This window comes from Coturnix japonica, chromosome 14 (genome assembly GCF_001577835.2).
Source record: "Coturnix japonica isolate 7356 chromosome 14, Coturnix japonica 2.1, whole genome shotgun sequence".
NCBI classification, from domain to species: domain Eukaryota; kingdom Metazoa; phylum Chordata; class Aves; order Galliformes; family Phasianidae; genus Coturnix; species Coturnix japonica.
The window spans coordinates 7,918,472-7,929,868 of record NC_029529.1 but is presented as its reverse complement, the minus strand read 5'-3'; positions in this window follow the sequence as shown (position 1 = coordinate 7,929,868).

Sequence of the window (11,397 nt, the reverse complement as noted above, 5' to 3'; positions counted from 1 at the left end):
TTAATAGGCTTTGGATCAGTTTCCTTAGTACCTCTGGCCTTTTTTTGGTTCTATAATTTATGAAAGAACATGTTTAATTCAGACTTAGGGACTACAAATCTGGTATACCTTGTGACGCTCGCCGGTTTTATCTGCAGTTACAGAAGTTATCCCCAAGCTGAAAGCTGCATCACGTACATGGCCAGGTACATTGCAGACCCCTTTCGGAGCCTGCTTGGTCCTTTATGAGATAATGGGTGGATTCCTCCACCCACTGTTTGGTTTTTGTGTGTGTTTTTTTTTGCCCGCTGATTGAGTGCATTGTTAGTGCTCAGCACACGCCTTGGATCTGAAAGGCATTCATCTCCCATGGGCTGCAAGTGAGCAAAAGAGTCGAACTGGTTGAAAGCAGGGTCATGCTCTGCCCCATCCTATTTTCATTCAGGGACAGTTTCTGTCAACCTTCCATTATCTTTCCCCCAGTTTTTACCCAAAGATAGAAAGAAACAGCTTATAATTCATTACACTTCATTAAAATGAAAATAAAATTTACTTTGCATCAAAATGAAAAAATATGAATTGTTCATTATTAGCATATAAATGATATTTTTTTTATGTCACTCTACCACAAAATCACTTACATTTTCAATGATCACAGCACACAAAATTAATTTTTGATAGCCTTTTGTGATTTGGTTGGAAATTCTCATTTCTTTTTGTGCATTAACAGCAAACTGTATCCACTGCTATTCATACCAAATTTTAGATAATGAAGCAATTAAAAATACATGGATTGAAGATCTTATCTCATTTTTCCTCTGGCCTATTTCTGCTTCATTATTCATGAAGGGATATGTTTAATTCAGAGTTAGTAATTGCAGATATATCTAGTATAAATTGTGCCTTATATTCTTTTACCCAGTTTCAATTTATTTTAGCAAATAGATCTGTGGGGAAAAAAAAGAGCAAGAAAGACAAAAGGGCAGAAATTACATCTTGGTGTCACCAAACAAAGCCTTACAGGTCTATTGCTTGTAAAGTATGTCTGTGACTCAGGGAGAAAGTTGATGCAGTGAAGCACGGCACTTGGAATATTAATATTTTGCATTTGTTCAAATGGGTGAATTAAATGATTCCAATATGAAGCCATTTGAGAGACCTCGTGACTCCGTGTGACTGTCATTCTGCTTTTATCCACAAAGTCAAAAAGTCCCCAATCACTGACAAGCAGGAGGAGAGAAATGAGAGTAGATAAATAGCACCACTGAAATAAAATCAAGGCGTTTTAGGCAAAACAGGAGTTTCCACTTGGCCTGAAATTAAGAATGCATCTGGATCACGTGTTTCCTTATGTCTGGATTGAGACGAGTCTGTAAAGGCTTGATAAAATGCTCAGATCTGGAACACGTAAAACTTACTAGAGTTCCATGGGGTCTGGGATCCAAGAAAACAAAAGCCAGTGCATGTGGCAAGGATGAGCTTGGAGGGGGCTGCCAGAGTGCAGCGAAGCTGTGCCTTGGCTGGCTGGCTGCTGCTTTTCCTTCACACAGACTTCAGCCCAGGGCCTGGATTAGGGTTAGGATGGGACTGCCAAGGAAAAGAATGCTGAGATACATGTGGGAGTGGGTTTGGAGCAGGCAGCCAGAGTGCTGGGGCTGTTGTCCCCTGCACTGTTAGCATAGGGATGGGCTGAGCTTCTGAGCCAGCGAACATCCCAGGGCTCCCCATGAGATTTGCTGATGTCCTGCTCAGGGTTGTGTGAAAACCAACGTTTTCTCCTTGTGGAGAGATGCTAGCAGGTGAATTATAGCTAGGATGTGTCATGTGTTGGCTACTGCAGTGCCAGGGTCATTTTCATGGTCTGTGTTCATCTGCTCTGTGTGTGTTCATGGTCACTGTAGTACAGGGAGCAAAAGGGGAATTGCTCCTCCTGCAGCCGTGGCACAGTCTGCTTTGCTGTTCCACATTTGGTTGCTGTGTTGTGATAAGGTGGGTGAGTTTGCAGCCATTTCTCTGACTGAGTGTCAGATTGCTATAATGAGAACTTTGGTTCACAATACATAAGGACAAAATCCCAGACCTGCTTTATACTCAATAAATTTTTGTACATATGTCTCAGACTTAAAACAGAGTTTGTAGAATTAACAGTCTGGATTTATTAAACATTGCAATCAGCACTTTGCAGTGCAATTCTTAATGCAAATATTGCTGCTCAGTTATTTGATTAACTGAATATCTCGCAAAGTGATACACAGCCTTTCCTGTGTAGTCCGTGTTTCTTAATTTCCGTAAGTTCACTAATTAAAATCTTATTTTCTCTGTTAATGAATTCTGGTTTGCTCTGATGGTTCTGGAAGCCTTAAAACATGTTGTGAATGGTTCTCTGGGAGTGAATCAGATAAACTTTTGAGAGTTCTTATGTTTCATAGTAAATGGCATCTAATAGCTCTTCCTTTTGAGTACACAGAAGTCCCAACAGGCTTCACAACACCCAGTATCTCTAATGAAAGGTCTGCCTCCCCTCAGCTCCCTTTGCATGCTCCATCAGGACAGCTCATCCCTTCCCAGGCAGCCATCCATCTTTTCTTTAAGGAAGAAATTACACTACTTTTGGTTATTCTGATCAGTGTAAGCAACATTCCCTGATGTGCTGTGGGTGAGCAGCAATTGGGAAGAGAATGTCCCAGTGGCAGTGCAAAGCCACAGCTGGATCATATAGTCATTAAGGTTGCAAAAGAACATTAAGATCATCTAGTCCAACCATCAGCCATGGTCACCATGCCCACTAAATCATGTCCCTCAGTGCCACATCTGATAAGTGATGTGCCTATGTTTGCAGGTTTGTTACCTGCCTATGACCTTGAATATTTGCTGCATGCTGTGTGTCCTGCAGTTTGCTGATAAATGTGTTAATGACTTTCAGAGCCCACATCTGTTGAAGCTTCCTGTTGGTTCATCCCATACTGTTGAAGCTAAATATAATGCAAAATCTTTCCAAATGTGTGAAATCTGTTTTCTTAGAATCTTGATTTTAATAAGTTGAGGGCAGATTTCCTGCAAGTCCAAGTGGTACATGGAAGAACTTCCAGCAGGGTTCTGTTATGGAATTGCTGCAGCTGTGCATAGGCTGTGTCTCAGAGGTGCATGTCTTCTTCACCATGTAGCTCTGTTTTCTTCTCACTTAGAGATAGTGGTGCTACCTTGCTCCTGGAGTTTTTATTTGCATTTTTCCTGCCATATGAATTTGGTCCTTTATCTTTTGCTCTTTCTTCCCAGATTTAATTGTAGAAGTAGGAGGCTGTGTGCTTGTTTTTTCTACTTTTGTGTTTGTTTTTTATTCAGTTTCGTTCTTCTCTGTTTGTTCCCTTATTTGTCACACAAATGTTTGTAATCTCTGCCTTGCCCTTCCATTGTCATAATTTTCTCCCTTTCCTTTGATCTGCTTCCCCATGTCCTTTTGCTGGGGTCTGGCATGGTAAAAAGGCCATTGAACTCAGAGCAGTTGTCTTCTCCTCACCTTCCTCTGATGTAGCAAAATGGGTGGCAAATGTAGTCCCTGCATGTGTCCTTGAGAGAGACCTGGAGGCTGGAAAACAGGCTCAGAAACTGAGATAGTCTATTGTTCAGCACTGAGTAATTCAGATGACCATCGCTCATCGCTGATCAGAAACACGAGTGTGGTATGATCTGGACCCAGGTCTTGCCTTCTTGGCATCCTCCTAGTTTCCTAATTATGTATGGTCATTTGAACATCCCCACTAAGTAGGGCTTCACCAGCTTTACTTCATTAGAAACTAATTAGAACCATCACCCTAAGCTGAAAAGATACCTTTGAAGTACAGATATTTGTGCAGCTTTTCTTAATCAAGGCTTTTTTTCTTTTTTATGTTCCTCCTTATATGCTGATTCCAGCCTGCACATGGTCTGGAAACCCTGGAAGGCTGGGAGGAAAAACTCCTCTTGCAGTATTTCCAACTGGAGCAAAACCAACAATCCTTTGGAAATCTCATGATTTCCAGCCCAATGTACCTGCCAAGAAAGTCCAGAGAAGCTGCAGTAAGCATCCAGATGTCTGGTTAACTCTCTGAACTGAAAAATCTTTAGAGGTTTGTTTATTCTGAATACAGAGAATGAAACCTTGTTATTTATCAATATTAATAAACTCTTTAAAGTGCACAGTGCCTACAAGGCAAAGCATTAGCTGTGTTGCTTGTGCTGATAAGCTTCTAGGCCTGCAGGCTTGTCTGGCCTGGGCAAGTCAGCTAATTCAATTCAGAGATTTAGTACAAAATTTGTTGTTGGGGAGATTAATAAGGAACCTTCATGGCAGAGGTGATTTTTAAAGCAGAGATGTAAAGCTGAGGAGGGGCTGGGTTCTGAGAGTTACGTGGCTTTCACAGCAGCATTAGAGAGTGGTTGAGGCAGGGCCAAGAAATGAATGGAAAGAAAGATGAAGGAGATGCAGAAATGGTTGCTGGTTATAAAATGGGGCCAGGACCACATCCTGACTGTGCAGAAGGCCAACAGAGTGTGGTCAGCCCTGGTGTTGCCCAGTCTCTTGCTGCTGCCCAGGCCAGTTACAGTGCTCCATCAGTTTGTGTCTGCATAGAGCTCAGCCCGGATCTACCTGGCTTATGTTCTGTATGCACATGTTTAGTGTTCTAAATCAAATTTTGGGTAAGCTTTTCAGAAAACCAAGCATAATTTCTGAGGGCAAATCCCACTACTGGCTTAAAGGGTCAGAACTTCCTGCTATGTAGGACATTCAGTGGGTATCCTATCAGCGTTTACGTGTATGTTAATTGCCGTTTGGTCTTCTGCCATATGATGTTTGCTTCTGTATTCGGTGGATATCTTAATAGCAAGGCAATTTGTGAATGGCAACTTATTCTAGAGGGTCAGTGCTGCAAAGATGGGGATGTGAAATGGAAGTAAGTTCTCTCACAGAGGCCAGATAACATACATGTAGCTGAGCTGTGCCAGGATGGGGTGCAGGGACAAGTGGTTGGCAGTGGAAAAGAGAGAGATTAAAGCTGAGGCCCTTATTTTATACATTTTTAAAGTGGTTGCCATAAATTCACTGCAAATTCACTCAGATCCCTGACTAGCAAGCTGTATAATGCGGCCTTGCCATTTCAGATGTTTTTGTTGTTTGCTCTCTGCATCTTTATTAACGGCACTCTGTCAAGGCTGCTGTGCTAGACATTGATCTACCTCTCCAGCAGAGCAGGGCACGCATATTGACGGGCAGGTGTCAGCCCCTTGCCAAGGGCACTCCTCTCACATAGATAGTTAACTATTTCCTAGGTTCCTAAGGAAGACATATGGAAAGAGCTCCATGGTGCTGAGTTGGTATGAAATTACACTAAATCAAACGTGGGGGAGAGGAGCTTTGCACTGCTGAATTTCATATCTGGAAATCTGTACAACTAGCAGGCACGTACATTAACCTTGCTGCTCCTGTGTAGAAGAAGGGTGCTGCCTTCTTGTTCAGATTGAAGATGGGAGGAATGGCTCAGCCCGTCTCAGCTCAACCACGTGCACTGGGCATCCTTTTGCCCCTTTCACCAAGGAGTTTTCACATAAGAGCTGCAGCAGGCATTTCTGATATATATTTTTTTAACCCCAGGGCTGAAATGTTTGACTTTTATTTGTTCAGTAAAGCCTGAGTGTTGCCTGGACCTCCAAGGACCAATGGTGTATCTCCAAAAACAATGTGCTTGTTGCAAGCAATTGTTCTCTAAGGCCTGTTCAAACTCTGGCTAGTTCTCTGCAAAAAAAAAAAAAAAAAAAAAAAAAAAAAAAAAAAAAAAGAGCTGAAGCTGTTTCTGTGGTGTAGCACTTGCTGTTGTGATAATTAACCCACCACCTTGTTGGTTCTTTGTAGTCTTCAGCTTACCTATCTGTAACGGCTTTGTCCTACAGGGACAAAACTCTTGAAGATGTGCACCGCAACCGCGTCTGGCCCAGCATCCCTTCTCCTCCCTTTCCATAGATACTGGGGCATGACAGGCTCTGAATGAGCACAGGCTGCTGTCATACAGCCCTCTCCTCACCTTCTTGTCTCACTCATCCCAATTAGCAAGTTAACACTTACCTGCCAACTTGTGGTCTGGTTCTGTGACCATGGAAAGCTGACTAGATCCGAAGATGTTGCATGCGTAACCATTTTCATTTCTAGTAGACTTTTCCGTCTAGCTTGAATCTTTATTGTCCCTCCAAAAACAACTCAAGAACGATGCCATGGAAGTTCTTACTGCCATGGGTATTCTTAGGTCTCACTTGGGAAAGGCATTCCAGACCATTACATCAGTCTCATAAATGACTCACGCTGGATGTCTGTACTTTCTATTACTGGTGAGAATACAGCTGGGTTGGAGAGCTTTGGTCAGTCTCATCTTTCCATGGGGTAAAACGAAGGCTGAGCCAGCTTGTGGTGTAACCCCAATGAGTTCAGCAGGGTGTACCGTTGTCCCAAGGGATGTGTGATGAACCTTGTGTACGTGGCATTGAACTAAAATAAGTAGTAGTCAGATATTTTTCTTCATATTCTGTGAGACACCACCTCCTACCTTCAGTTTTTCTGGTTCATCTGCTGAGATTTAGGTGTTTATGCCATGAGAACACAGCAAAGTGATTCTGTGATTCTGTTTTCATGTCAAGTCCAAATGGACTGAAGCAACCACGGATTAAGCTGAGCCAGTCCCTGGTCTCATTACTGACATCAGCTTCTGGGCAAAAAAAAGTCAGGAATAGGGGAAAAGGCCCATAAGCTGTCCTCAGGCTGCCTTCATGGGGCACACATGCAAATTTGGGAGCTGGAGCCTCAAGGTCAATCCATTGAGGGTTATTCTGAATGTGTGGGTGAGTCATGGCCTGGATGCTGTATTGCACAACATGGCTCAGCTGCATCCATGATAAATAGCACTGCAGAGCTCTTGATAGGGAGGGGAGAAGGGGGGGAGTGGTGGGGGGTGGGAAGAGAACCTACCACAAAATAAAAAAAAAAAAGTAAAAAAAAAAAAATAATAATAATAAAGAAAAGCAAAATCGAAATAGTTCAAATTATAGCAAAAAGTCGGGGTTTTGACTGAGTTTTGAAAATAAATGGAGAGGAATAATGTGAAAAGCTGAAGAAAGGCTGGCTGTTTGAAATGATCTATGCCACATGGGGGGAAAAAGCAAATCTAAGCAGATTGAAAAGGATACAGAGGGAGTGGCAAATTTGGACAGTGTGTGGGAAGGACTCAGGAGAGCCAGGAAGAAAAGTGTGAGAATATGGAACAAAAGGCGGTTTTGAAATGAGGGGAAGCTACAGGGCTCATGTGAGGGAGAGGAGAGAAAGTGTCATGCATATTATTCTTAACTTGGTTGGGTTTTTTTTCCCCCAAAATGATTTTACCTCATTTGCTTTCCTAACAAGAGGCTGAAAAATCCAGCGTAGGCAGGAACTCTAGTGAGAGTTTCATTGCCTTCTGCTTCCAGCCTGCCTGGAAACTCCTCAAGATGAGGCTGTCATGGTAATTTAGCACATCTGCTTCTGGCCCTGGAACCCATCATGACCCTCAGGGAAATTTGGCCCTACTGGATGGCTCCTGGGACAGGGAGCAAGCGTGAAGGAAAATCCAGCTACGTGCCTTGGAGCACCTGGAGAGGTTGTATTCGTGCTTGTGTGGTAGTGGGCTGAAGAAAGGTTTAAATTCAGAGTTTAATCTGTTTGTGACATTTCTGCTGACAATGTTTCTGAAGGGTACAGTCAACCTTTAACTGACTGTGAGCAGTTCTCGGTCCTGAAAAGCCCTATGGAAGAAGTGATATAGGATTATTGAAATGGGTAGCTCATCCTATCATGAAATTCTTGTGCCAGGTTCTTAAAAGGCATTAATGTTAGGGTTATGTGTATGCTCATAGAGTGTTTTGGCAAGCTCTACATGCTGAAAGTCTGGTCTTGTAGTCTCTATTCCAGAGTAGGAAGGTTTTCATGAGAACTGCAGAGAATGTATCCTTTAAAGAACTGCTATGGGTTTGTGCCACTTGAAGTTGACAGGAATTGAAGGTGCCTGTTGTACATGAGGACTCACCAGTACTGCAGTGAAGTCACACACTCTTATCAAATTGTATGGTTTGACACAGTCCCTGCATCTGAGAGCGTAAAAAGAACGAACAGAATGAAATTATAATTTCCTTTGTCTTATGTTTGAGAATGGAAGCAGAGGTTAAAGGGTTCACTGGTGAGTGTATGGAGAGCTTAGGCAGATTGCGTAATCTCTATTATGTGTCCTTGGGTTTGCTGAGTATTTCTTCTTGAGATAAGGCAGGCTTTTGATCTGTGACAATATTCATGTTGTCTAATTATTACTACTGCAAATGTATGGTCACGAGTGTTAATGTCTCCAGCTTCAATCAATGCAATCAATATTTTCAGTCAGCTCTACACTCAACACTTCCTCGAACCTCTCGGTGTCATTAGTTGTTGACTTCTAGGTGAATTTAAATAGCAGTTCCTGTTTCACAGCATGCATTGACAACTGCTGTGTGTGTTTCAGTCACAGGAGATGGCAGCTATTGTATGTGAAGTCATGCTGCCTTAAAACTAGAACCCAGCAAACGGTGACTCATGTACTGACCAGGAAACTTTAATGAGAGCAAGGAGATGCTCTAGTGCAGCATATGCCCAGAGCGTGTCCTACATGAGCTGCTTTGCTATGGTATTTTTATCCTCAGTGCAGGATGTGGTGATGGGAAGAAGTTGTGGTTTGTAAACTCTTTTCCCAATGCGATCTGAAGTCTTGAAAATAAGTGGGATGTAATTAAAACTTACTTTGAAAATGGTAATTTCCTTCCCTGGTTCCTGAAGTATTTGGTGCTATAGCCCTATCCAGGAACTGTCTGAGCACGAGGTGACTCACCAGGACACCAGAGCTGCTTGGGGATAAAATGAGTACAGGGAAAGCATTTTATTTTGTCTGTAAATGTTTGCTGTTTAATGCACTCAGGGGTTCTGCTCTTCCATCCAGTTCTGGTGGCTGCTTTGCTCTCACTGGGGGAGCACCACCCAGCTTGGAGGTGGTTGTTAAACAGCAGCCTTAGGGATGCTGTTCAAGTGTGTGGGGGTATCATCTCATTAAGCTCTTTAGCCGCTTGGTCTTTCACCTTCTGAGTCCTACAGCATGAGCTTTGGCTTCCTGTTGGTGGTAGGCATTGAAGTTGTACCACTTCTGCAATTAGCAGCACCTTCACTGCACTAAAAAAGGACCTGTAAGAGCATTCAAACTGATTCTGGTCCCGGAGCAGTAGGGTTTAGTAAGCATTCACTTGGACAGTTTGGGATCTGTTTGGGGTCAAATGCAAAGGAGGAATAGCACTGACCTTTAGGAATTGGTCAGAGAAGTGCTCAAGGGTGTGTGAGATTTAAGAACCAAAATGCCTTCTTAGTTCTTTGGGAATTGGCACCATGACTCTCACAGACTTCACTAATAGCAAATAGATTTTTCCTAGAATCATAAAATAGAAGAGGCTTGAAAGGAACCTCTGGATGCTGCCTCCTTCCACACACTGCATGAAGCAAGTTGATACTGACATTTAGTGTCCAGCTCTGCTCTTGGCACAGTGCTGCAGTGGAGGAGAACATAGGGAGGTTTCAGTGAGGCACTAAAATTGGTCACAAATAATTAACTGATATTAAGTTTTGAATCATTCTCTCCAGTCTCAGATGCTGAGCTTTCCTCCAGGGTCTTCTGCTGTGAAAAGGGTGTTTGATTTTTGCTCTTCTCACCAGAGTGGTGTTGGAGTTGGTATTGATGAGGAGTCCAGCGATGTGCTGCAAGTTGCCTTGTGAAACTGCTTTTGTGCAGCAGCAGATTGGAAAGCTGTTTGAGAGCAAAGTCATTTTCCTGGGATCGTTTATAAAGGTGGAGCAAATGCTTCATTCAATTGCTTCTTCTGGCGCTGATGTCAAATGATAGATTGAGGTTTTTTATTGCAGTCTCTTTTATTATATTCTGTTGCTGTTCTCTGCTTCATTATTAGCTTGGCATTTATTTCCCAGATCTGATTCTTTTCCAGCCATTCCTCTCAGCTCCTTTCCCACTCGCCATGACTAATTCCAGTTCTGCTGTCCTTTCCTTCTGGCCCCTTTACAATGCTTTTCTGATGCTCTGAAAAGGGTGCATCCTTAGCACATCAGCTGCACTCCTCTGTCCTTACAGCTGAGCCTGGCTTGGGCTCCCAGGGTGATGTTTCTGCTGATGGCAGACCTGTGTGGACATGGTCATTTATAGTGGAGACACACTTAGGTGATGCTGATGTTGCTTCTGGGATGCAGAGGGTGGAAGTAGGTGTTCTTTAGTATCCTGAATATTAACAAGAAGACAACTACAGCACACTGTGTTTTGCAGTCTAAAAGTGTATTTTACTAATGTAAATGAAGAACAAAACAGAGCAAAGTCTGTGATGAAATATTCAAGTTCTTCACATCTTCATTTTTTCATCTCTGTACCTCCGAGAGATGACGTGCCATCTGAGCTGGGCTTTGTAGTGCCAAATAGCAGCAGCATTTTGTCTGTGCTTGTAGAACCTCCTCCGCCTCAAGCTATGCTCTGCCTGCCAGCTGAAGCTCCCGTGCAGTGAAGCGAGCACCCGGTGTTCAATCCCAGCGTGCTCCTAAGGCAGCCACTGGTTACCAGAAGCCTGAATTAATGGGTGTGGATAATTTGCCAACTGAGAGAAGAACGGTGGTGACCCTCAGAATGAACTCTGGCAGAGGAGCTGATGCAGAAGGTGGGCTCTGCTCATCACTGGGAGGGTTTAAATTGTTTTCCACTGGAAAAAAAATAGAGTAACAAATGGCATCACAGCTCAGAGGAAATGTGGGGACTGCTTGGGCACTGTGACACATTGAATTCTGCTGTTAGGATTTCCAGAGGCATCTCCTGTGGGATGTGAATAGCATCTGGGCTCCATGTCTTCATCTGAAAATTACAGGCTGTTTCTTCCAGGCTATTTCTTCTCTCTCTGAAACATCAGTAGAGGACACTTTACTGCTCCAGCTCCTCTGGAAGGTGGATGAGAGGATGAATAGGCACATTCTCTGTAGCAATGAGATTTTACTACAGTGGATGTGGAGACAAATATGGCCTTTAGAAAGCAGAGCTCTGCTGCCTTGACTTATGCTTTGGCAAAACTGCCCCAAGACTGCAGAAGTTGGGTTTAATGCACACAGCAGACGTCTCTCTTTTCATTAGAAATACAGTAGGATGGGAGAAAGCAAATAAACCTTCCCAATCCTTATTCTGGGAAGCCATTTGGAATATATCTGAGCAGTTCTGAACCTCAGGTTTTTATTCTGGTGTATAAGAGACCTTTTTAATGATGAAGATATTTCGTGTCTACCCATGTGCGTCACTGGAAGCACCTCAA